This window comes from Panulirus ornatus, chromosome 68, assembly GCF_036320965.1.
Source record: "Panulirus ornatus isolate Po-2019 chromosome 68, ASM3632096v1, whole genome shotgun sequence".
NCBI lineage: Eukaryota > Metazoa > Arthropoda > Malacostraca > Decapoda > Palinuridae > Panulirus > Panulirus ornatus.
In genome coordinates this window covers 21548998-21573675 of record NC_092291.1, presented here as the reverse complement: position 1 = coordinate 21573675, position 24678 = coordinate 21548998, and the positions used below count along the sequence as shown (strand labels likewise).

The window sequence follows — 24678 nt, the reverse complement described above, 5'->3', positions numbered from 1 at the left end:
TTTTTTTAAAAGATGGACGTACGACAGAGATGCGACAGGAGTGAAAATGAGTTGCCGTCTGCTGTTACATGGAGAGGTCTCACCCGCGTAGAGTACGTGAGTCTGAGGAGTTGACAGGTTCTCTCCTAGCAACGCCAAATGTGTTACCGCCCAGCGGACATAGAACGATAAAACGGACCCTTTTGTCCACTTACAGACGAAAGAAAACAGAACTACATTAAGACAAATTACAATACGATAAAATTCTTCCGTCAGACGCTGCCACCACTTCCGTCACTCGAGGCTCCAGCCTAACTAACTCCCTTACACACGCGTCCTGGGGTTGTGTAGAATACGACGAGAAGACAAGGAGGAGAGTAAGAAAGAAGGAATACTGAGATGAACAGAATAGGACCAAAAACCATAAGGCTGAAGATGAAAAAGATCAAATACAGAAGCGGAATTACGCACCCACACACACACACACACACACACCCATACACACACACACACACACCCACACACACACACACACCACACACACACACACACACACACACACACAGCGTAACGTGAGACAAATCTGGATTCGTGGTTCTGAACAAAGAGATGATCTGCAAAGACCACAGCTTGACTCGTGGACCTTCTATAAAACTCAGAAATGCTTGTTATGATAAACCAAGTCGACATATATTGTGCAGGGATCGCGAAATACGACCCACAATGAAAGAAGAGAAAAAAAAAGAGCATCGTTTCCCAGCTATACTTAGCGAACTTGGTTTTATAAATACAAGAGCAGCGGGGTTGAGAGCTCCCCAGCCGGCGTTCAATTACGCTGTTGCTGACTGCGTTCGGATGCCAGACCTCCGCGGCAGAAGGGCCTTCGCGAGTCCCATATGGAAATGGTGGTGTCTCGTGTCGTTTATCTCCGCTGCGGTATTATTAAACCACACGAGTTTAAAATATACACAAACTAACCAGACTGTTGTATTATTAACCACGCGTGTGAGAATATATATATATATATATATATATATATATATATATATATATATATATATATATATATATATATATATATATATATATATGCAATTTACCGTGTCAATAAAAAACTGATTGGTTGTAAAGCATACACAAACACACACACACACACACAGAACGAATCTTCGCCAGAATTGAACATATATATGTATACTGGCCACAATAACGTATACGGGCCACAATAGACGACTGAAATTCGTTTGTTCTGGGAAATTGTTTAATTCTGTTCCCCCGTTGTCTTCATTTGTGGCTGGTGTGTCCAGTTCGTTCCATGGACTGGGAAGTTACGGTCACTATTTGTCTCAATTAAATACCAAGGTTTCCACACACACACACACACACACACACATATATATATATATATATATATATATATATATATATATATATATATATATATATATATATATATATATATATATATATATATTAAAAAAGGGGGTGACTGTATTGTTGACTGGTTGGTAAGGTTATTTAATGTATGTATGACTCATGGTGAGGTGCCTGAGGATTGGCAGAATGCTTGCATAGTGCCATTGTACAAAGGCAAAGGGGATAAAAGTGAGTGCTCAAATTACAGAGGTATAAGTTTGTTGAGTATTCCTGGGAAATTATATGGGAGGGTATTGATTGAGAGGATGAAGGCATGTACAGAGCATCAGATTGGGGAAGAGCAGTGTGACTTCAGAAGTGGTAGAGGATGTGTGGATCAGGTGTTAGCTTTGAAGAATGTATATGAGAAATACTTAGAAAAGCAAATGGATTTGTATGTAGCATTTATGGATCTGGAGAAGGCATATGATAGAGTTGATAGAGATGCTCTGTGGAAGGTATTAAGAATATATGGTGTGGGAAGCAAGTTGTTAGAAGCAGTGAAAAGTTTTTATCGAGGATGTAAGGCATGTGTACGTGTAGGAAGAGAGGAAAGTGATTGGTTCTCAGTGAATGTTGGTTAGCGGCAGGGGTGCGTGATGTCTCCATGGCTGTTTGATTTGCTTATGGATGGGGTTGTTAGGGAGGTGAATGCAATAGTTTTGGAAAGAGGGACAAGTATGCAGTCTATTGTGGAAGTGAGTCAGTTGTTGTTCGCTGATGATACAGCGCTGGTGGCTGATGCGGGTGAGAAACTGCAGAAGCTGGTGACTGAGTTTGGTAAAGTCTGTGAAAGAAGAAAGCTGAGAGTAAATGTGAATAAGAACAAGGTTATTAGGTACAGTAGGGTTGAGGGACAAGTCAACTGGGAGGTAAGTTTGAATGGAGAAAAACTGGAGGAAGTAAAGTGTTTTAGATATCTGGGAGTGGATCTGGCAGCGGATGGAACCATGGAAGCGGAAGTGAAGCATAGGGTAGGGGAGGGGACGAAAGTTCTGGGAGCGTTGAAAAATGTGTGGAAGTCGAGAACGTTATCTTGGAAAGCAAAAATGGGTATGCTTAAAGGAATAGTGGTTCCAACAATGTTTTATGGTTGCGAGACGTGGGCTATAGATAGAATTGTGCGGAGGAGGATGGATGTGCAGGAAATGAGATGTTTGAGGGCAATATGTGGTGTGAGGTGGTATGATCGAGGAAGTAATGAAAGGGTAAGAGAGATGTGTGGTAATGAAAAGAGTGTGGTTGAGATAGCAGAAGAGGGTGTTGTGAAATGGTTTTGTCAAATGGAGAGAATGAGAGGAAAGATTGACAAAGAGGATATATGTGTCAGAGGTGGAGGAAGCGAGGAGAAGTGGGAGACCAAACTGGAGGTGGAAAGATGGAGTGAAAAAGATTTTGAGTGATCAGGGCCTGAACATGCAGGAGGGTGAAAGGCGTGCAAGGAATAGAGTGAATTGGAACGATGTGGTATACCGGGGTCGACGTGCTCTCAATGGAGTGAACCAGGGCATGTGAAGCATCTGGGGTAAACCATGGAAAGTTCTGTATATATATATATATATATATATATATATATATATATATATATATATATATATATATATATATATATATATGAAGTACAATGTATTTCTGAATGTACAATACATTCTAATATCTCTTCACTGAAATGTCTTTTTCCTAATGGCAGACACTGATTTGGTTATTCATTAAAAGCGACGTCGAGTGCAGAAACGCCAGCGAAGAATCAACTGCATATGAATCAACCACGAAGAACCATCGAGTCACACCAGCCAGCTATCTGTAACGCACTCGTGGTCAGGTCGTTCGCTGCCCAGATGACACGTTGGGGTCAGGTCACTTACCACAGACAGTGCCAGTGTCAAAGCAAAAACATAACTATATGCGACATTGACCATCTTGACTCCTTAGGTCGTTTCTCCTTAATTTAGAGTCCTAGACTGGCTCTTCTAACAGCAAGAGAGATTATCTGATATCAAGGAAGATATACCTTAATAAATGTCATCATACAGATAAGAAATACTCTTGCCGCACGTATGGTTGTTTGTATATGTGTGATATCGACCTGATAATTGAAATCCCATTTAGGGGATAAATGGTTTCCGTTGCTCAAGAGAGGGGAAAACAAATTAGTTGCAGTAATTAATGGATTTTTAATGATATTCACCTCAGATTAACGTTAATCTATTAAGCCTAGAACCATTTGTATGTGTGGGAGAGAGACAAAGAGGGAGAAAAGTGTTCGTGTGAAGTGGAGTGGATTCGAATAATTTGGCTGAAGTGGAATGCTCGTGAAGTGGAGTGTTCGTGTGGAATGAAGTGCTCCTGTGCCGTGGAATGCCTCAGTGGACTGGACTGAACTAGTGGGCGGGGATTGAAGTGGGTCAGTAAACAGTAGTTCATTACGTGAGGTTCGAGGGAGTGCGGTATGGTTTACCGTGCTAAGGTCGTGCTATGAGATACAATACCGCCAAAGCTCATCATCCCCCAAGGAGCACGTTCCAGCTGTGCCAACCACGGGTCCAGCTGTGCTCCCCCTCTTACCTATCCTCTCAGTCAGCTGCCTCAGGGGTCTACCCTTCCATCTTCACAACCAGCTGCGAAGCCGACTCCCTTCCTCCTCACCGTCTACCACAGATATCCTGGACCCCCTCTTTCACAAAAGGAATCTTTGGGACTATAGCCCCAAGAACCTACTATCCTGGGGCACCTGCACCTTGGTGGTTGCGCCACACTCAGTTGTAGGAAAGAGAAAAAAAAGGATGGACTCCTTTAAAGGGGGAAGTTCTTTGTCGAGTGGTGATAAAAGAGACACCGGCAGAGGACAGAGGTCTTTTCCTCCGTGTCACGTCCCTCACAGTTGCCCCACATACAAACGTCACGTCAGTAATTCTCTGTACAGACTAAAACTCCGAGCCATAAAAGAGGCTTCTTTCTTCACGTGTTAACTCAAAAAGATAATGAGACTCTGGGAGATATACGTACGACTATGTGTTCCATAAACAGTCATGTAAACGTTTGAAGCACAAAACCAAACGAGCAGGTCCGTCAACGAGTACATTTCTGAAAACAAAACTAAATTAAAGTATATCTGATAAAAACTTAAAGATCTTAACCTGCAGTTTTTGTGTCTTGTCTTTAAAGTTCATACTGCTAAATTTAGGCCAGTTAGCCACACAGGAGTTCATGCCATTGCTCATCGACACCTCCATCCAGCAGCAGCAAAGAAATATGGCTCAACCAACTGTGCTTATTTTGGCGTTAGGCCATCCGTGCGGTGGGAGCAGGTATGGTCTTACACACGTAATGGAGGTGTCTTAAGAGACTGACCGACTGTTGGTGACGACTTGATGTTGACGGACGAAATGACACTGACAATCGAGAATCCTGCTGGAGCCCACATAACAACCCAACCTCTCCTGACACACATCATGATCAATACCAAAATGCGCCCCATTACCCTCAGACAGACACCCATCCATCCTCCGAGAGTAATGGCACACCAGAGATCGGGGCTATCATTGACAACAGCCCATGCCAGGTTCGAACCTAGCTAATATCTACACACATACACACACACACACACACACGCACACACACACACACACACACACACACACACACACACACACACACACACACACACACACACACACACACACACACTGGCAATCAACAGAGCTAAAGCCCAAATAGTCTGCCGACCTTACCCGAGGCCAAGTTCAGGAAGTTTAATTTCGGTAATCTGAAAACCAGAGAGATATCGTCCGACGCGGCTGGGGATGACTCTCCACTCTGGAGCCGGGCCAGACTACACACCACTCTAGCAGGAGCTCTTTGGAACAGATGAGTAATGACGTTATCATCCTGGTAGCAAGACTTTCACTTCTTAAATACACAGTGTCGATACAGTCATCTGTTTAGTTTGGCTGGAGACATGTTGAGTTGGGTACTTAAGATCCTGGAGTGTCGGGCGGTGTGTTCCATGGTCCGGGCTGACGGGAGGGTGTGCGAAGGGGGTGGGATGTAAGGCAGACGCGGAAAGATAAGCACATCAGTCGTCGACAACGCTCGTAAACGTCTGTTAGCCGTGGCGCTGAACGTCGCTGAATGAGAAAAGATCTCTCCTCCGTGGTATCTTTCACCTCCTCCAGACGCACACGTCTCGTTAATAGATGACGGCGAGGCCAGTAGCGACAGACCAGTGACAGTCTGGATATATTTCACACGCCGTCTATAAATACATCGTTGGGTGTGAGGGTAAACAGATGCTCATACGAGATATTAGGCCTAGAAAAGTATTGAGAAGATACTGTCATCATTCTCCCTCTGGTGCCAAGGTCAGACACCCCATACGTGTGTGTATGTGTAGGTTGAGGGAATCGACCTCAGCGTGAAGTGATATATGGGTTGTTGAGCTGGTAATAACCCGGCCAGAGACCTGCAAGAACCTTGGGGGGCTGGTGGTCGACGCAGTTGGTCAAAGCATCAAGGATTTACTACGGCCATTGTGTTCGTCCCACTACGCATATACGCGCGCGAGCGAACGACACCCCAGACATCACCTGTAATATATACGCACTTTGCTCTTCCCACTATCCTCAATGTTTGCCCCTTTCCCCCCGTCCTCTACCGCATCCATACGCACAGGTTATCCTGCATACACACACGCACTACCCTCATGCATTTCCACATTTGATACCACCTCATACCTCTATACCTCCTCCACCTAACCTTCTGCATGTGTCCACCTCACCAAATCATCTGACAGCCTCAGTAAGGCAATCTGAACCTCAGAACATTAGAAAGACGAGAGATTCACAATGACCCCAATAACTCGCTGGTCTTGACCTTCACCATCATTACCCTAATTATCCTCCTCATCCTTTGGGCCTCATTTACACTCCTCCAGAGCCTCACAACGCACCCTAAACTCCCCCCCTTATTCTAAAGATAATGGATACGTGTCTTAACCCCGAAACCCTCTCGCCTTAAATCCCCACTCACGTGAGTCAACTACGTCTGCAACCCAGGGTTCATTCCACCACCAAAAACCTCTCCGCCAACCTCACGTTTTCACTGCCCCTACCCCTCCCCACCCACACACACACACATACACACACACACACACACACACCTCCTACCTTATAGCTCCACCCGAACACTCTACACCATGCACCTCCGCTCCATCCCACACAACCCACTGCAGTCTGGCACACATTTCAGTTTATACAGAACTCCAAAAAAAAAAAAAAGAGAGAGAACCTTTGAGTGACATTGTCTTGGTTCTGGTGAGTTTATTCAGTTAAGGGAGAAAAGTTGCGCGTCCCATCTGTCATCGTTCCACTCCCAGGCGGATCCTCCTTCAAGTAATGTTTGTCCTGGAAAAACTTTTCCGGAAACTGCAGGTGACGAGGGTGGTGATGCTGTTGACAGAAAACGAGCGCAGGGTCAGGGTAATGTCGCGTCCATTCTCATCATTCAATAATTATGTTATAATCGTAGCACTGGGGCAAGCTGGACGGGTTGATGCAATGGTTTAAGAAATGATTATTATAATCCAGTCGTGAATTCCTTCAGTGGCGCGAAATCACATGTGTATGGCCCCATTCCACGAGGATTGGATGTGATGCGATATATATATATAATGTGTGGCGACCGCGAGCTTGGCATATATCAACGCTTCTGGATAGCTCCTCACAGGGCACTTACACGGAGCCCTGGAGGCTTGGCATCCAGTGGACTCCAAGGGGTGTATAACCTGGATCTGATAGCTATTGCCTGCTGTGTGGAATCTAACCCAGGATCAACACGGAAAGAGTAAGAAACCTCAGAATCTCTCTTTTTTCTTTTTTTTTTTTTTTCGCTGTGTGTTATCTTGTGCGAGAGCTCATTCTGTACCATTTGTCATTGAAGAGCCTGTCGCCCTCACTCAGATTTTTTTTCCATCTCTCTCTCTCTCTCTCTCTCTCTCTCTCTCTCTCTCTCTCTCTCTCTCTCTCTCTCTCTCTCTCTCTCTCTCCCAAAAAAAAGAAAATCCTTAAAATTGCCCAGTATATCATTTACGATTTTTCACCGTCTCAGGAGATAATGACTGTGAGATCTTCCCATTCTCCTTTTTGGCCCATTTCGCAGAGCTTCAGGTGCCAGATCGTTTTTCTGTGTCAGTACAAGCTGTCGTGGAATGGGAGATAATGGCGTCTTGTACTTTACAGACACACACCGTCTGTGAACATTAGATCTATTTTGCCGTACGAGTGAAATGAAAAAAAAAAGGATGATTTTACAAACCTGGTACTGGATTCAGATACAAATATCTACGTCTAGATAAAAACTGGTGCCTTGGGTCACCAACATTTGTGAAGCCCTGTATTGTTCATTGGCCCAGGCGAAGTTGCAGACCTCGACACCGTGTTACGGTAGCTGGCGGGGAGATGGTCTTGTCTCAGGACCAAAGTGGTCTTCTAAACCACTTTCTTCTTCTTCTCCTTCTTCTCTCTCTCTCTCTCTCTCTCTCTCTCTCTCTCTCTCTCTCTCTCTCTCTCTCTCTCTCTCTCTCTCTCTCTCCCAACACCCAACCGCTGGCCTAATCTATGGTCGTCTAGGGCTGAGACTTGCTTCTCCGGATGAGATATAGCTGCCGTTTCAGTGGACCCGCATTCTGGTTTTGATGGGGCGAAATTTCCCATCTCGGGGGACACCAAATGATCTCGGCTAGGCTGGCAGCTGCCTGGGCTCGCGGTCACACTTAAGTTGCTCGTCACTGAGGCTGAAGAGACTGGTCCGTGTCTCCTCTTTCGCCACTAAATCTAGTGGTTTTCGGAGCTAAACGCGTGGTTCTAGGGGGTCCGATCGCTAGTCATAGTGGCCAAAATTGCCACTTGCTGGAGATGAAGACAGACTGCTGGTCTCTGGTGTTACACTGGTCATTCGAAGATACGTACAGAGCTCCTGCTTCTGGTGGACACCCTCCTGACCTGCGGGTTCTGATGACCTTTCCCCTCGGCTGGCGCTAAGGCCGAACTGCTGAAAGTAAGGAAACCATCTCATTAACGGTATATATATATACTCTAGCCTGAACCTGGGTATTTTATCGACCCAACCCCTAAGGGTGAATGAACAACTTGGTTGACTGTGGACCACCTGCCATAACCAGCATTCGAACCTATCCGCACGACCCTTAAAACCAAACTGTTAATGGTTTTCAAGGATCACGTTCTTGATCTTAGAGCCAACTGTTGATCTGAGGGTTCTCTTGACCTCTGTATCATAGGATGGGCAGGAGGAGGACGGGGCAGGATGTGATGGTTGTATCCTGTAGCCTCACAAGGCACCGTGAGCTGGTCAGGGGTACGAGCACCCTCAGGTAATGCAGTTGACGTGCTTTTGGGCGTAGGCATGGTGATGGATGTGAACGGCAGGTGTGGGTCTTGGCCTCTGGAGTGTATCAGCTTCCACCTCCGTGAGGTAAGACTCAGAATAAACTGACTAACGTCACGTGCCTCTTAAAAGAAATGGAATAAACTTTGAGGATAAAAAGAGATCAATTGCTTTTCCTCCCCTCCTGCTGTGGCCTGGGTGTGTATGGTGGCAGGGGAGGGGAGGGTTGAAGTGGCAGGGGAAGGGCAGCAAGAGAGAGGTGAATGTTGGCAGGACTGGTGCCAGGGAGGGAGGTGGTAAAGAGGATTGTGGCAAAGTGGCAGAAGGATGGTAGGAAAATGTACCTGGGAGGGCAACAGTGGGTGTGATAAGAAAGGAGGCAAGAAAGATACAAAGGAACACCAAGGAAAGCAGACAGTAACAGACTACCAGATCCTTTTCATGCTGTATGTGAGGGTGGAAAAGATCAGAAACAGAGACATTTCAGTCGTCAATAATGTCAGTCGTGGACCTGAGGCGAAGTATTTGTCAAGTCTATTCTTGAATGTCGTCTTGGTTGCTGCTTTTAACCACCTTAATTGGTATATCATTCCCTCTGTTGACAAGTCTGCGGAAGAAAAAGTACTTGACCTCATTCGAGGTACAATTTGGCCTACGAGTTCGTATCATTACTAGGAGTAGAATCAGACACACGTGTCTAGCCTGAAGTGCCCACTTAAATTGGGATTATTAAAGTCTTTGATCACAATTCTGAACACAGCAGATGACAGAGAAGGCAGGGGGAGGATGACGGAAAAATGGCAGAGAGGGTGGCAGAGAGGGCAGCATGGAGGGTAGCACGAAGGGGCGGCAGGAAGGGTGGCAGGGAGGGTGGCAGGGAAAGTCATAGGAAGCATGGGCGTGCGTAGCGGTATTATGAATGACAGGGAGCGTGGGCGTGCGTAGCAGCAGGGGGGGGTGGCAGGGAGGGCGGCAGGGAGCGTGGGCGTGCGTATCGGCAGGGTGGGTGGCAGGGAGGGCGGCATGGAGCGTGGGCGTGCGTAGCGGCGTGCAGGGTGAGCCAAGGGGCGGCAGGCAGAAGCGATGTAGCGCCGCCAGTCTTAGCGTTGCCTCCCTCCCCAACGGCGGTGCCTCCCGCCGCTCGCGGTGTTACTGAGCGACCGACCCTCTCGCGATACTCACGACGTGACGCTCTGAGCGCCCTGTGACGCTGCGGGGCCCAGTAGAAGGTGTGACGCTAGGAGGCCGAGTGTGACGATCCAAAACTCTCGTAGGGGAGGGCATAGTGTGACACTACTAGGGCTAGTGTGAGTCGTGTGACTTTAAAGGTTGGTAGTGTGACATGTTGCGTTGGGAGGAGGATGAAGTTAGAACTCGTGTGAGACTTCTGAAGTGTGATTCCAGTGTGAGGTGTGAGAGCTAGGGTAGAAGTGTGATGCCTCACGTCTAGTATGAAGTGTGAAATTATCAATACAGTATAACCCTCCGGAGAGTGTGTGAAGTGTGAGTTCGTGAACATAACGCTTCAGGTCCAGTATGAGATGTGATGTCACTGATAGAGTGTGATGCTGGTAATGGAGTGTGAGTCTTTAAGCGTAGCGTGAGGTGTTTACGTGGGTGGCGTAGCGTGAAGTGACTGATCCAGAGTGACGTCACCTTCGCCATGTGATGTATTAGGTCGAGTGTGAAGTGTGGTGTCTGGAACCTGTGAGATGATCCAGGAGTGTGATGTTTGAGGAGTAGTGTGATGTTCTGAGTCCAGTCTGACGTGTAGTGTGACATGGTAGTTCCGCTTCAGTGTGATTTGTGACGACAGGTACGCAATACTGGGCGTTAGTTCTAGTGTGAGTTGGAACACACTAGCCTGGAGTAATCCCTGGAACCCTGAATGAAACATGAAACACCGGTTGAACCCTAAATGAAACACCAATTGAACCCTGAATGATACATGAAACACCGGTTGAACCCTAAATGAAACACCAATTGAACCCTGAATGATACATGATACACCGGTTGAACCTTGAATGATACATGAAACATCAGTAGTAACATCAGATTTATGATGTTATAGGAAATTTATGTTAAAAGCATTTTCTTCAACGTTCAATGACGAAACAATATATATGAGTTTACATAAGTTTACATGAGAAAGACAGATAACAGGAGGCCTGACTGACCCACGACTGGGTTGTCTAGAAAAAAGAAAAGAGTAGTTCAACTTGACAATGTAATTCCATTCCGCAGTTTTCAAAGCTATCACCGACTCCCCCCGCTGCTGCACATTAGCCTCCTACTATCCCCGTTACCGCTGTCGTTTATACACTTTACTATACCTGAATTCATAAAATAGTTGTTATGGCAACTACTCACGTTTAGGATGGGGTTGTGGACCCGGGGGTGTGGGGTGTTCAGTCTGAGTTACTGGTGCAATTTAAGATCTGCTACTGCGGCTTCCTTGGGTCTCTCTCTCTCTCTCTCTCTCTCTCTCTCTCTCTCTCTCTCTCTCTCTCTCTCTCTCTCTCTCTCTCTCTCTGCGTATGTGTGCAGCGTCGTCGTTTGGATCCAATGAGAGTACTGGAGACGATGTCCCAGAGTCGGGGATGGGCAGTGTTGTGTCAGATCTACCCCTGAAATATGGCCCTTGTGGCCAGCGCAACGAAGCTAATGTAGAAATGGATCGTCTGGAGTAATGGTGTTGTAGCTGATACAAGTACCTGAGAGGGTTGTGGTGACGCATCCACGGACTGCCTAGGGTTGAGCGCATAGGTTCGAATCTTGGTTACAGCAGTCCCGTCCACAGTCAACCCAGCTGTTCATCTACCCCAAGGAGTACGTGGCTCAGGATAGGGTATATATATATATATATATATATATATATATATATATATATATATATATATATGTGTGTGTGTGTGTGTGTGTGTGTGTGTGTGTGTGTGTGCAGGTGAGGGGGGACTGTTTCAAACCATAGACGGCCACATAACCAGATATGTATACGAACGGTGTCGGATACTGAGAATTCTTGCGGATGACTCATTACTTGCCTGGTATAGTATAGAAAATCTCACCTCTTAGAGACGTGATGTGGAGTCGCTGCTAAAGTCTACCACAGTAGGTGACAAGGGCTGCTTGCTACAGCTGAGTTCCTGGGTCGCAGAAGGCCACCTCTGAACCCCCAGAGAGGGGAGATAATTTGGGGAACCGGCGGACTGTGATGGTGGATGGGTCTTGAGGTCGGTGAAGCATGGAGAGGCGAGAGACACTGTAGCCAATATGGGCAAAGTGGAGGTCCAGCACTCATGGGCCAGGATAGGGCCAGCCCGCTGCACCTTTGGTCCAGGAGAGGGCCCTCTGGAGGAAGTGGACTAGAAGAGGGCCAAGGCCAGCAGGCGAGTATGGACCAAAAAAAGGACCAAGAGAAACCCAGCAGATGAGGGCTAAGAGATATGTGGCCAGGAGGCGTGGACCTCTAGGGAAAGAGACAAGTGGCCAGGAGACGTGGACCTCTGTAGGGGTGCCCGGCCAAGTGCCAGTTGGTGGAGGGTGGAGGAGGAGGAGGAGGAGGAGGGGTGGTGATGACATTGGCCTGGCACGCTCTCAACATTAACACTTCCCTCCTCACATCAATCATGCATAACCTTCCCACACTAGACCATTTGGGCAGCTGTTTCTCCCTCCTTCCTCTCCCCTGTGCAAACACACACACACACACACACACACAAGAGATGGGGCCCCACGAGCGTAAAGCTCTTCCCTCCCTTACATTACAGACAGATAATTTCATCATGCACGTTGCCTCCCACCCACCCTCCTACACTTCTCCACCCACTCACGTCAGCCAGTCTCGTGCGCTCCTCAAACGTGACCTCGTCAAGGTTGCGTTACAGACCCGACTTAAAGGTTCCCCACCCCCACCCCACCCCTCACACACACACACACACACACACACACACACACACACACACACACACAAGTACCAAATGGCGTCCTAACTACGTATATCAAATGGTTGTTATATTTGTTTCTTATATCTCCCCTGATGATGTGATTATTTCACGAAAATGCACTTGGGAACTTATCGTGTTTCATTTCCCTGTGGACTCATAGAAATATATATATATATATATATATATATATATATATATATATATATATATATATATATATATATATATATATATATATATATATATAATATAGTGTTTAGAAACTCAGTAATTCCAGATTTACACATTTGACACAAAGTCCACAACCGTAGATATAAAAGAGGGTGGATGACCTCTTAACCCAATGTGACTCACATCGTACCGAAGGGTGGATGACCTCGTAACGAAGGGTGGATGACCTCGTAACGAAGGGTGAATGACCTCGTAACGAAGGGCGAATGACCTCTTAAACCAGAGTGACTGACCCCTTACAAAAGTGAGATGACTTTGTAAAACAAGGTGGATGACCTTGTAACACATTACGGATGATCATGTAACACAAGGTAGGTGATTTAGTAGCAAAGTGGATGACCTTGTCACACAAGCTGGATGACCTTGTAACAGAGGTAAGGTGACCTTGTGTAATCGGGTGTATGACCTTATTACACAGGATGTTTAATTTTGTAACGCGGGATGCATGACTTTGTAACAAGGGGTGGATGACCTTGCGACAAAGGATGGATGACCTTGTAACACAGGGTGGATGACCTCGTAACACTGAGTGGATGACTTTGTAACACAGGGTGGATGACCTTGCAACAAAGGATGGATGACCTTATAAACACAGGGTGGATGACCTTGTAACACAAGGTGGATGACCTCGTAATACAGGATGGATGACCTTGTAACACAGGGTGGATGACCTTGTAACACAGGGTAGGATGACCTTGTAACACAGGGTGGGTGACCATGCAACAGAGGATGGATGACCATACAACACAGACAGGTAGGATAACGTGATAACACAAGGTTGGACAATCTTGGAAAACTTGTAACACTCACGGTAAAGAGTAACAACAACACTGTCCCCTGCAACACAGTGCAGAGAGAGAGTGTTGCAGCTTTGATAATAATAATAATCATCTGAATTACTATCATTAAAGGAAAAACACGAAAGAATATAAACACGGGTGAAAACTCGTCACTGAACATACAGAGGAATACAAAACGTATCTGAACGTAAAACAGATCGCATCTTGTGTTTGAAATCATGAAGGAAGTCTAGCATTAAAAGCGCCCGGTAGCCAGCTGTGAGGGAGTGACAGACAGCTGGTTCCTCCCGACGCCAACTGATTGAACCGTCCAGTGTGATCTGAGAGACCCTTGGATTAGTTACAACGAAAGGTAAGTGTACCGTTTTGATATATATATATATATATATATATATATATATATATATATATATATATATATATATATATATATATACTTCCTGCCCCAGGAGTCCCATCTATCTTTATCAAAACTTCTGCAGCGCTTAGGAAGCCGGCCAGGTCCGACGGGCGGGAACACAGGCCATAAAGTGTAGTGAGGTTATGTGTGTGTGTGTGTATCTACGTAGGAGAGTGGAAGACAAATTAACAGTAACAGTTCGGTGTCTTCATTGTGATAACTGCATCGTGGGCCTTAATGTAGTAGGGTCCTGGGATGTGATGTGTGGGCATCTGTAGTAATGCTGGGGCGGGCGATGTCCATAGCATAGCCGAGATAGTGTGACCCGTGTTTGTCTGGGGAGTGTGGTTTCTAACATGTGTATGTCTGTTTGGAGTGTAAGTCTGGGTTGAGATGTCGGGTGTCAGGGGCTTGTCAGATTATTTCAGTGTGTGTGTGTTCGTTTGTGCCAGAGTTATATCTGTCGGGGAGGAGGGAGGCATCTGTGAGTCGAGGTTATTCAAGTGTGAGGCAAAGGGTAAGGTTTTTGTTTCTACTTCGGGGTTTGTGTAGGCCGAGTTTAACGCTATGGCATGGGAATAAGTTCCGAGAATGTTGAAGCGGGGATTGCTGTGAGAGAGGATCGCTGTTCAGCCGTGCTCAGCGCGAAGTAATTGTGCTTACTAGGTGAGAGAGAGAGAGAGAGAGAGAGAGAGAGAGAGAGAGAGAGAGAGAGAGAGAGAGAGAGAGAGAGAGAGAGAGAGAGAGAGAGAGATCACTCTCCCAGGTAATGAGGTCATATGGTGAGGTAATACGCGGAAGACGAGTTCTACTTCCACCTGGCTAACGAGATGCTATGAAATTGGGGATTTCGACCGAACAAATTTGAAACGACCGAAAATAATCATGGGAGAGCAATCAAATTCGTTTCAAGCCAATTTAGTTCTGATAACTAAATACATTTGTTCTTTGTGATTATTCTCACTATTACACTGTCTTGTTATAATTACAATTTCCTTACTGTTACTTTTGGTTCTCTACCTCTTTGCCTAAGAATACTTCATTCCAACTGGAATTTCTTTTGCGACCAGATGACTCCCGTAGCGTCAACATACAACACATGTTCTGAAGCAGTGAGTGACGATGACATAATGATATCTCATGTCCATTCAGATCTAAAGGTATGCTTTCTCATTCCCTCTAATTATCTGTCTATCACTGTGTTTTGCTCTGACTCCCTGTATATTTCTGTCAACGTATCTGTGCGTTTGCCTATTTCTATCTTTTTTTAGGTGTGTTTGTTTGTCCCTCTGTGTTCTCTTTACTCCTCTGTATACGTGATGTCTATGTGTCTGTGTCTGTCTGTCTGCCTGTCTGTCTCTTACTGTATCTGTCTCTCTATATATCTGCTTCTCTCTATTTCCCACTGTATGTATTTCTCTTTTTCTCTCTCTCTCTTATTCTCCGCTATCATTTCTATCATATTACAGCATTGCAACTCGGCGAATCACAATCGTTCTTGAAGTTGCTCTTGCATACATACGTGAGGATAACCCAAATCACAAGTGCCATCGTTTACATTTCGTCATCTAGGCGAAGCTCAGACTTCTGTCTCTTATGCTGACCAGTACAATATTTTTTCAGTCTAAGAATGTGAACAGGCTTTCTCTTTTCCTTATTTTCATTCCTGAGGGCTTTGTGCTATCTATCTTTATCATTATTATCATTATCATTATCATTTTTGTCAATATTATCATCATTATCATTATCATCATTATTATCATCATCACTACTTGTCGTATCTGACAATGTCCAGCCAGCGATGGCTTAGTGGAATCCTCTAGGTCTATAGACCTAACCTTTCTTTCACCATCAGACAGACGGGAAACTGTTGATAACGACTTTACTGCCAAACGAAGTGCAACGCGGTTGCGCGTGGAAAATTACCCAACTGAAAACAGAGGCGTTGCTAGGCACATGGGCGATTTTCCAGTGAAGCGCTAGCTAGGTTGGGTGACATGTTGCCAAGGCTGGGTGACATGTTGCCAAGGCTGGGTGACATGATGCCAAGGCTGGGTGACATGTTGCCAAGGCTGGGTGACATGATGCCAAGGCAGGGTGACATGTTGCCTAGGCTGGGTGACATGTTGCCAAGGCAGGGTGACATGTTGCCTAGGCTGGGTGACATGTTGCCTAGGCTGGGTGACATGATGCCAAGGCAGGGTGACATGTTGCCAAGGCTGGGTGACATGTTGCCAAGGCTGGGTTGACACGTTTCCTCATCCCTTTGAAATATTGTATTTTTTTTCTTTTTCTATCTCAATAAACTCATCAGTCACTCAAAACCAATGAAATAATGAGGAATAAACAGATCTATTACTCTTGGCAAAAATAATGAAAATGAAGAACCACAAGAGGAAGTATTATAACTTCATTTAATAAAGGTCGTCATTACTGTAATCCGACGGACTGTGTTTATCCCATGATGGTAACTTCGGAGTGGATGAAAGGCCAAGTTGTTACTGGAAACTAAACGAAGTTTTGTAACAACTCTATGAGAGTTTTGTTATTTTCTTCAATTATCCTCGTTGGACTCATTACATCTGAGATTTTTCCAGACGCACAAGAACCATTTTCTGTTTAACATATTTTGTGAGATGCTCAACTTATTTTGTATATCACAATGTACTCTCTAACTAATGATTGTAAACAAGTGCTGTTTTTTATTTTCTTTTTTACGTCTCAAAAATGATGTCCCCGTGGTAATCATTCCCTCTCTAGTTTCACTTTCTTCTGGAGATAATCTTGAAGTGATGTATACAGTATTTTCTTGTTTCACTGTGAAAATGGACATTCGAAAACTGCTCACTCTCTCATACTGCCTCTAAGTGGAGAAGCAGTTGGCCACTTGGGAGGGTGCATCTCTCATCTCTCAGGTATTTCTATCAGACCAAATCGGGGAACTCAGTAAACGATGAAGGTCGGCCAATGAGAGTAATATATGTTACGTCAGCTAAGCCAACGAGAGAAACCAAACCGAAGAGGGAGTATGACTTCATGGTGCAGTAATTAAAGTGTGTCGTCTTCAAGAAGTCTTTGAATACAAAACTATTCCCGACCTTCGATGAGGCTCTTTTCTGCCTAGTAGCCAATGTTCTTGTGAGTCTAACTTCTTTTGCACATGGGGGAACAACATAGTGCTTTACTGGGTAAGTACAGAGCTGTCACAAGTGGCTCAGGATTAGAGGTAAGAGTGAGTTGATTTGAGGGAAAGTGGAATGATGTAGGCGGACGTGGCGCTGGTGCAGAAGGTGTGACAAGACTCCTGTAGGGCAGGTGAGTCGTTGGCTGAGTCTAGTGACACAGCTACAGAAAAGGTGACGTGCCAAGGCTTCGAGGTTGTAGCAGCAGCAGGAACGAGGAGCTGCCATGGTCCCGTGGCTTTGCTGGGTTTGTGTTTGTGTTGCTGGGGCAAAGGCATAGCCGAGATCCCGCAAGGGACGACTGTAACAAAAGGACGTGAGTGATGTCCCAAGAGGATCCTGGTGAAGGAGGCAGTGTGAGAATAGCAAGGAGTCACCTGGTGGACATTTCTAGACGCAAGGCGCGCCTCGGTGTCTCATAGTCAGGGACTACTTGATGAATTTGACTGCACCACTGATGCACGGACATTTATGAACCAAGGTCACCTACGCCGGTTGCGTTTTTTGTGTAAGCGTGGCCGGCCAGCCAAGACGAGCGCCAAGCTCGTCCCTTAAGGTATTAAGAAAGGTCAGGAATGGTCTGGTCACAAGTTGGACACATCAAAGAAACAACAGTTTAGTTCCCAGTCAGGCCGAGGGAGTATGATGTCATCACGACCACACTGGCACCTTGTCTTGGGATTACATTATGTCAGAGAGATTACGCATGACGTCTGTGTAGCGACGGCGGGAGGGGAGGCAACAGGAATACATCGTTCATAAGGAATAAGTAGCTGTGGGCTGGTTTACGCGTGTGTTATTGTCATACAAGAACTGAAGCCAAAACGAGGATGTCTTGCACTATTCCTTTAACAGCTGCGTCAAGAGGGGGCTCCTGTATCTAATCAGAATATCGTATGTAGAAATTCCTTGTTGATTTTAACATAGAATGAAATAATTCACAAATCAAATCATCTGGCGTATGAAATACCCTTTCATAAGCATTATCAGTTAGGCTAATGTAGAATGGCAACAGTACGTAAGCTGCTGACTTTGATATAGTGTTGACATTTAATCTGGTAGCTTAAAACTTGGGAGAAATGTCTCTTTTATGGAGATGGTGTTTGTTTGTTGATGGTACCGACTGAAGACCAAGAGAGCCTCCTTCTGTGAGAGCTGTGAAGTGGAGGAACAGACATCTGCTGCTGGCTTTGTCTGATGTGTTCCAGGCTTTATCCTCTCAGCTGTGTGTCCAGATGCAAGTCCTATTAAGATCCTGACTGTCTGAGGCTTCTCTTGAATCACTAGGGGAGGCGTAGCAAAAGCCTGTAAGGGTTACAAGGTATCCCATCTATCATCATAAGTAACAATGACATATTTAGAAACATCTAATTTCTTCTCTCTTCGTCTACAAGGTGAACATTGGCCCCCCCTCTCGTCACGTACAGTGAAGTCCGACAATAATAAGTCAGAATGACCTCAATATCTATTCACAGAAAATGGATGACCAGACAGTTGAAATTACGGCTCGAGAAAACCAGTATGTGATATTGATACTGACTTGGTATTCCCAGCAGCTGATGGCGGACGAATGGCTTTCGAGACACGGGAATCTTCCGGCATCCATTCAGCTTAACCTAGGTATGACAAACCCAGTGAATTCTGGGTCGATCGTAACCTCAGGAAGCATCATATGGACTCGACGTTGCAGACGTGTCAGTCGATCAACACTTATTTCCGGTTATTCATAAAATCGTAAAAAAAAAAAAAAGGCGATTGAATGAATAACAAACTACAGCACTGAGAGAGAGAGAGAGAGAGAGAGAGAGAGAGAGAGAGAGAGAGAGAGAGAGAGAGAGAGAGAGAGAGAGAGAGAGAGAGAGAGAGAGAGAGAGAGAGAGAGAGAGAGAGAGAGAGAGAGAGAGGAAGTGACGTGTGAGACAAAAGTGATGTAAATGAGTGAGCATAGAAAAGACAGCTTATGAGTAAAGGGAGATTTTGAAAGAGTGGCAATGGAAGAGAGAGAGAGTGAGATAAGGTTAATGGAAGATATTTAGAGAATTAGTGCTTACTTGTGGCATGCGGAAGGCACAATATGGGTCGTATCAGAAAGGCTGGCGAGTTGTGGGATACGGAAGCTAAACTGCCAGTGAAGGAGAACAGAGAGATGCATAGGCAATATCTGCAAGGAAAGAGTGCGTGTGATTGGGAGGATTACAAGAGAATGCCGCAGGAGGCTAAAAGAAAGATACCTGAGCTGATAAACAGGGTAAATGATAAACGGGATGAGAGAGTATCGATGATTTTTCGGGAGAATAAAAAAAAAAGATTCTGAAGGAAGTTAACCGGGTGAGGAAAACAAGAACAAATTAAGGAGAGCAGCTGGAGAGTGATAAGTGATGAAGATGTGAAAAGAGATGGTGTCTTTAGAAGGACTGTTGAATGTTTTAGATGATGGGGTGGTGGATACAGCGTGTTTGGAAAAAGGTGGCATACGATGTTAGAGTCCTTGGGAATAGTATGGTGAAAACGGAGTAGGCAGAGAAAGCCTTCAGTAAGACGAAGTACAGAAAGCGGCTGGAGTGGATGGGCGAGCAGTTTATTTTCTCAAGAAAGGAAATGATAATGTTGTTGATTAGTTAGGCAGGTCATTTATTGTTTCTATGGCCCAAGGTGATGTGCCTGAGGGCTGGCAGAATGCATGTATATTGCAATAACAATAATGATAACAGCAATAATAATAGTAATAATAATAATAATAATAATAATAATAATAATAATAATATAATATTGATAAAAATAACAAATTTGCAAGAGACTAATGTATTGTTTCCACTAAAGATAAATCACTTTTTACTTCTCCTTTTAGGTTGTCCCTCCTCTGCATCACCACCACCCCAGGCATTCGCTGACATTACCCTCTTGGCACTGCTTGTACACACCTTCGTAAGACACGCGAGTCATGTACCTCAGGGCTAGTGCCATCCCCTCCCGGATACCATATTTTAACGTTTCTGAAATAACTTACCTCAGCTGGTCTAGCTGAGGGCCCGGCAAGTGATCTGTGTCTTGAATGGCTAATTTTAGAGTTGAGAGCTCGAGGTGACGCCTCGCTGCGACCCTCTCTCGCAGAGGAAGGGGCGTCGCTCCTCCCTCTGGTGGCGATGGCGAGAGTGACAGAGGAAGGGAGATCAGTGAGGGAACCCGGAAAGTAAAGTGAGAGGTGAGTGTCAGGATCTGTGGCCCCCGCAGGCAGCTCAATAACAATGCTCATTCTGGGAATCAAGTCAGAAGGCACAGTAGAAGCCATTGGGGGAAAACACGTCATTGCACCAGTCACAAAAAATGGGCTACAAATTCGGAATTTTTTCCTTGTTGTAGATTTAAGAAAGTTCTCTTGTATTCTTACGCATGGCGTCCTCCTCGTTGTGTAGGACCTAGTCATCTCGCATGCTACTTGTGTCCTTCAACCAACAGCTATGGCTGCTTCGTCTCAAGCTTCCTGTTATGGTGAGACCTCGCAAGAGACAATTCAAGTCTTGGCCCATTTTCCAGAAGTCTGTATTCTGGTAAGTTTATATTTCAGATCGCCAAGGGGTCAAAAATTTCATATAATAAGCATAGGTTTTATGGTCTGTTTCCCAGCCAGTTACCGAAGCAGCTTTTTGGTAAGATGTTACTGATGCGTGAGTCGACCTGGAGTAATTTCGCAGCGCTGCGGGGCAGCTCGGTAGGAGAGTCTGGTGTACCGTAAAGTACTCCAGGCTGTTGAGCCACTGTGTTGCTGCAGGGCACACCCATTGCCTGAATGAACACCAGGGAATATATGTATAACTTACAAGCGAGGTGGAATGAGCCCGTCTTCTAACAGCCGGAAGCGATCAGCAGGCACATTAGCCATGGCCTTCTGTGGGACGTTCAGAATGGTCCTTTGTGGGATGCTCAACATGGCCCTCTGTAGGACGTTCACTTGTGTCCTGAGTCCTTCTTCTTTCACGTCAAATAATTTCATAATCCTCGGCTAAACAAGGTGAAGGTATCGAATCCCAACAGCGTGTCAGCTTCACACACTGAGGGGAAGAGGACCTCGACCATCAGGAACCGAGATACGGAAAAGACACAACCTGGCCCTGTGATCTGTGAGACACTTCCTCCGCTTAAATGTTATCAGTTTGGCTGCTCCTGGCATGCGGCGATCTTTGAGCGTCGAGGCGTGAGGGCGGAAAGAATAAATTATACTTTCACACACACACACACACACACACACACACACACACACACACACACACACACACTTCCTGTCCTTTCATTAATTGGTGTCACGTGTACGGCATCTTTATTAACCACACCTCCTCCTCCAGCTGTCCCTCTAAAACACACATACTGGCACTGGCGTGGCACTGATTGGAGTAACATGCGTAACTCCATCTTTTTTTTTTTTACTTTCCTTGTGTAGAATACTGCCTCTCTCTCCTCTGGTGATGCTTCTGTCTCAGCTGAGTTAGAAGCAGAGTTGATTGTTGCAGGACTGGAATCATGTATCCCCCTCCTCCCCTGAAGCTACTTCTCCTAATCCGTGATTCAACCATTCCTGTTGCGAGGCCATTCGAACCTGGAAAACCTGTCTTACCTACGACTTGTATCTATCTTTCACCTGCGTTCGAATCTACATCAAGTCTCCTATCCGCGAGGCGAAGCGTCCCTTTATCCAAACGAAGTGCGACAACGTCTCCTCTTCATCTATGGATGGGTCTTTCTAGTCTTTAGCTAAAGGAATCCCTAACAACTTCTGTCGTACTGTTTTTCCTCAACTTCTCCGTCCTGACGATAATACAGTTGTCTCTCCCGTTGACAAGGCAAATCTTTTTCTTCTCTTTTCTCCCCTACCTTATCCCTCAGATAACTTATGATCTCTCATCCCTGATGCTCGGCTTACTAATCCTGTGTCCCTCTCTCCAATCTTCTTAGGCACAGTCCGAAAAGTGTAGGTCTCTCTCTCTGTGGATATCAGCAAGGCTTATGGACCTGAAGGCATCTCTCCTCTTGCTTTGAAGGACTGTGCTTGTGAACTTATGCCTGTGTCTCTTCGCATGCTCCGCTTCTGATCAAAAACCATACCTTTCCCTTTTTCCTGGAAAAACGCATTGGTACAGCCTATCCCGGAGCAGGGGGACCGTTCTAACCCTTTCCCCACTATCGTTCTGAGGCTTTGAACTCTACCATTATTCCAGCCTTTGAATGCCGTCCTTAACTCCAAAGTTTCATGAACATCTTGAATCTCAAAGTTTTCTCTCTTGTCATCATTATGGCTTTCGCAGGTCAAGATACAACGGTGATGTTCTTTCGTGTATGGCTTTCGCAGGTCAAGATGTTCTTTCCTGTCGTACTAATATCTGGCCATCATCTCGTAAAGACTTCTGAGAATCGTCTTTTGTAGCCCTTGATGTATCAACAGCTTTTTGGCTGGGTATGCCATAGGGGTTTCATCTCTAAGATTCCCTCTTTTGGCTTCCCTCCCTCTTACCTCCTTCATGTCTAGCTTCCTCTGTGGCCGAGCTATATCCGTAACTACAGATGGATCTGTCGTTTCACCTCCATTTGATCACCGATTTCCTTCTCAGACGTACAGATGCAACCATACGATGACGACTCGACACTGCATTTCTCCCCCTTCCTTCAAAGCTACATCGTCCTCTCCTGCTCGAAATGCGGCTCAACTTGTCACAACTTCCTCCATAAACTCAAGATTTGGAGAGGATTTTTTCCGTGAGGCAGACGCAACCTGGTTAAGTTCAGTGCCCCTAAAATCCAAATATCTTCCCACCTCTATACAAGTTTGAAAACGCCCGTATTACATAAATAGCCAAGACTGCCTCTACAAAACTGGAAGTCCTTTGCAGATGACGTCAATTCTCTTCTCCTGAGCAGCTCTTCCGACGGTACAAGGGACTGATTCCGTCCTTGTCTGGAGTACTCTTGCCACACCCACGGATGTTGTCGCTTTAACTGCTTATTAGACAGAGCCGAGGGCAAAACAATGTCTTATTAACTCTACCAGTCTGTCCGTGAAACTTGACCCCACTTGCCTCAAGCCGCAGCTGTGGTTCACCTGCCCTCCTCTATAGATATACGTTTGGGTAACTGGGTTACCGACGAGCCTTGCATGGCTGTGTTAACTCCGAGCCTTGTGAAGCTGTGTTACCTCCAGTGATTGAGCAGCCTTGTGTGATCGTCTTACCTCTTGAGTAGTTGTATTAACTATGAGCCTCGTGCAGCTGTGTTACACCTACGAGTCTTGTGTGGCTATGTTACCTCCTTACCTGTATCAACTCCACTCCTAGCTCTGACAGTGTCCACACTGAAGACTACTTCACGCTTGTGTGTGTGAAGAAAGAAAATAAAGACGACACATTTCATTTCTATTGAAAAAAAAAAGATAGTTTTCATGACATTCTACGCCAGAATGTCAACCAGCGGAGGACGTATGAAAGTTCTTCACTTCTTTTTCTAAAGCGAGTGATGACTAGTGAGTCTTCCAGAGATATCATCTACTGTGATATACTGCTGCGCCAGGAGAGATACAGGATCAGTTTTGCCTATATGACGTCATGTTGGGTCTCCAGAAAGGCTGTCGCATTTCCCCGCCCACGTTACTGAGGGAGGTTTTGAGAAGGCAACATTTCCCCAACATCCGATGGTTATATATTATGTCGATAGTCTTTATCGAGAGCATTTAGCACCTGAAATTCTGTCGACTTGAGTATAAGTGGAAAGGTTTGCAGCTCCAGGAACTGTTCCCCGCTGACAGTGACAGATGCTAAGTCTTGCAGTGAAGGTAAAGAGACTTATCTTATTTACTCCTGATGCTACTGGATCCCATCTGTCAACACAGATATGAAACTACTTAACTCAGCAGATAGCGTCAGATCCCTCCGCCTTCCCGGAGGATCTGCTGGAAAGACAGCGATCTAACTTGTCCTTCAGAAGTGCAAGACACCGCTTCGTATCCTTAAAGGGAATGAAGTACCAACTCCTTCTGATAAGCGAGTTACATGGGCAAAATATATATACCTTATCAGTATATCATGTCTTATCTCTATAGCTGCCGCTGCTGAATAGGGGGATCATCTCAAGAAAGTAATACCTCAGTGCAAGACTCACTATGGCAAAGCGTTTCACAGTTTCCAGCGAGAACCACACGAATCTAGGACACACACACACACACACACACACACACACACACACACACACACACACACACACACACACACACACACACACACACACCTCATGAACCGAGGCATGTACGTTCGAATTGTTTTTCATTTGAGAAAACTCTTCCA

General features: G+C 45.5%; 1 protein-coding gene across 2 annotated transcripts in view; it reads left to right on the top strand.

Annotated features, from left to right (window-relative positions):
- Positions 1–24678, top strand: part of LOC139747284 (uncharacterized) — a 169280-nt gene that overhangs the window by 39694 nt on the left and 104908 nt on the right. The window contains exons 1-2 of one of the 2 annotated variants that reach the window (XM_071659391.1): positions 9888–10124; positions 13886–14126. The exons of the other annotated variant lie outside the window; for it this stretch is intronic. The gene's annotated coding sequence lies outside the window, so the exon portion shown is untranslated. Of the gene's footprint in view, positions 1–9887; positions 10125–13885; positions 14127–24678 lie in introns of those variants that run through there. 2 annotated transcript variants of the gene reach the window in all.